The following is a 3,523-nucleotide window of genomic DNA, read 5'->3' on the forward strand; positions in this document are numbered from 1 at the left end:
TTTTTCTAATTTACTGATACAAATATCCTAACTTTTCCTGTGAAGTTTTCATGTCTCTTCTTGAGGTAAGCCAGTTAATCTGTGCAATTTTTTTTAATCTTCAATTATGTTTTTGATTTCATCATTCCATATTCAAAGTCCTTGTTTGCTTTTCTAATTTTACCACAACTTTTTTCTGCTGCTTTCATGCAGTTTTCCAAAGGAATCAAAAACCGTCCATAGATACCTGGTCACAAAATACGTTAGTTACAAATTACTAACTGAAACACACTTACCTTTGTTGAAGTAGGTCAAGGCACCGCATTAAATTTTTTATTCAGCTCGCTTTCTTAAAACAATCGATATACTAACTATTCACCAAATATAACCTTCCTTATGAGAAATAACCAAATAAATTCTGAAAGTTGCATCTTCGTAACCTTCGTTAGAAGATAATGAAGAGAACATTGTGCAGCATTTGCAAAAACAAAACAGCTTTTGCAGAATATGGAGCGGACATCGCTCGATGAATGTAACGACTCCAAGGTCTATAATAATAATAATAATAATAATACATTAATCCAAAAATATAATCGAACGAGAAAGTAAAAAAACAAATTTACTTTTCCAATAAAAACAACCAATCTGATAAAGTTTGCGAAACAATGCTGCCTTTAAAAATTATGTCTAGCAACCCTAAATATATGATGATCTTAAGATTAGAGATTACATAATTTGGCGGCACACATACGTTTGATTAAGAACGGAGAAAGCTGTCTCGCAACAGCTCAATATATTAAGTTGCGTTATTTTCGTGAAACTTAATTGCTACCAAATCAATTTTTGGATAATTGAAGTCCCCCAGTATGATTACTCTTTTCACGCCCATCGTCTTTATTTGGTGATGCATTTCTCCATCACTAGCAACCGATCCACCAGGTCTGTAACAACACTCCACTATATATTTGATCATGTTAGATTCCACCTCAGAGCAGATGGCTTCATACTCATTCACGAAAAACTGTTACTAGCCAGCAAAGGTTGGTCGATTGATAGAGCCTCTGCTACTAATGGCTCGCAAAACGTTAAGCAAGTTTGAGCGCGGTTAGTAGTTGGAAGGAAAGGAATTAGTTGGAAGCGATCGCTCGATGCTGTCGGCACACTCTTCCTCGAATAATAATAATTACAATCATAGGTCTCAACACCAGCTAGATCCAAGTCATTCGACATCATTAATAGCACACCCCTACTTGCCTATCCTGTCTATCCATCCTAAAAATACTGTACAGTTACACAGTTAGTATGTCGGATCCTGATAGGCAGGTCTCAATAATGCCTACAATCTGAGATCACAACGTATTGACCAAGGTAAGAAAATCTACCACTTTGTGTTTGATACTCCTGATATTCGTGTACAGACATAATAACCTACCTGCATGTTATTTTGCATACTCTTGTCTGTAGTCTGCTTGACACAGTTGGACAACATGCAGATCTCTTGAAACGTAGAACTTCTTTGGGAGATGGACCGATCCTTGATTCTTCATCTGATGTTAGCTTGTATATGAGAGGATTATTGTGGGTATTTACCCGCTCATTGTGAGCATTGTAAGCTGTATGAGCTTTCTCTTGCAATGAGCGATTTCGGTATTTTATGTTTGAAGCAGTGGCGGCTCGTGGCATGAAATCGTGGGGGTGCTTCAACTTTCGAAATATACAATGTGTGTACACACTACGTACACACAGTGTAAGTAATGTGTACGTGTTCGGATAAAATATCAAAATTGTGGTAAAAATTTAAAAAACTATATATAACGTGAAAACGTATTGTTTATTATCGATAAAATTATACAGTTTAGTATAATTCAAAATTACTTAAAATTAAATCCATTATCATAACTCCAATAATGTTCTAAAATAAAAACTATAACAAATGTTATGTCTTTAATTGTAATATTTAAAGAGACGGAGTAAACACGATAAGCACTACGAACACTCTACTACTGGCGCAAACTGCTTATAAACAAAAGTGGAACTTTGTGACGGACAGTGCTGCATTATGCTAATAGTTGTTCGCATCTCACTATGACGTGCATACGCTTGCGCGCGTAGTAATATGACACTGTGGTAAACACATTGCCGGTAGCGTCCTTCGCCCTCCTAAGTGCTACAAGATGGATTTTTATTATTTTTTATACAAAATAAGAGAATTGTGTGGGATTGTTGATGATAAAATTAAATATTAGAAGCAAATATAAATAAATTAATAAATATATTTATATATTGAGAAAAATTGGGATGCTGCAGTTTCGCAGTGCCTATGTACGAGTCGCCCCTGTGAATGAAGAAAATATATGCGACATAATATTACAAATAATAAAGTAACATAAACTGTTCTAGAAATAGGTCCATTTAATAAAAATCGGTGTTTTACACATTCACTGAAGTCAGTTCACAGTCATTGTAGGGGAACACCTACAAGTTTTCGCGGAATTCTAGGATTCCGTGGCAGGTGGAAGCGGTCATCTCGCCGAAGGAGGCCCAACACGTTACTAGGCAAGTGATCTTAATATTCTGTCTTAGGGAGTATACATAATTTATGAGTTTATAAATTTAATTACTTATGAGTGTATACATAATTTTCTTTCCTTGTGAAAAAGCTATACTACTAATATATTTTATAGCTTAAATGATAATTAAGAATAAATTACACATTATGCCATCATTCATAATGTGTAATTATAATTAATTAAAATTATAATTAAAAACCTAAATTCATAAGGAATTTTTTCCCCCGCTTCCTTATGAATAAATTCATTTATTCAATTATGAATAAATTCATAAGGAAGCGTGGGGGGAAAAAAAAATTCATGCCAACGGTACTCGGTATTCCCAGGTGGTCACCGTCCCAAGTACTAACCAAGCTCAGCGCTGCTTAACTTCGGTGATCGGACGAGAACCGGTGTATTCAGCGCCAGATGACCGTTGGCGTTAAGAGATTCCAAATAATATCTTTTATAGGTTTACACCCAGTGCAGAATTTATATATAAATCTTCTTCCCCCCTCTCTCCCCCCTTGCCAATTTCTATATGGAAGATTTTCAAAAACGAGCCATAGACTCAGCCCCACTCAAACCTTCCATCTGGCTAAGATATGTAGATGATGTGTTCTCTATTTGGTCTCATGGCCCAGACACATTAGACTCCTTCCTCAGTCATCTCAATAGCCTACATCCAAGAATCCAGTTTACTATGGAAAAGGAAAAGAACGATTGTTTACCCTTCCTAGACACCTTAGTCACACGCCTGCCTAATGATATACTTGCCTTCACTGTATACAGAAAACCCACACACACAGGCAGATACATTCACAAACTCTCACACCACCACCCCTCTCAACAATATGGCATTATTAAAACTCTTACCAAGAGAGCCCACAATCTTTGTTCCAGTGGAACCGCCCTCACTACTGAGCTTATCTACATACACAACACTTTCCTCTCCAATGGCTACAGCGCTCACAGTATCAAAAAAATAATTAGTT

General features: G+C 36.2%; 1 pseudogene; it reads right to left on the bottom strand.

Moving 5' to 3' along the window:
- Positions 1-2,850: 2,850 nt before the first annotated feature.
- On the bottom strand, positions 2,851-2,969 carry LOC150099197 (5S ribosomal RNA; annotated as a pseudogene).
- Positions 2,970-3,523: the final 554 nt, after the last annotated feature.

This window comes from Typopeltis vanoorti, chromosome 14 (genome assembly GCF_054136105.1).
Source record: "Typopeltis vanoorti isolate ZY-2024b chromosome 14, IOZ_Tvanoo_1.0, whole genome shotgun sequence".
Lineage (NCBI taxonomy): Eukaryota > Metazoa > Arthropoda > Arachnida > Uropygi > Thelyphonidae > Typopeltis > Typopeltis vanoorti.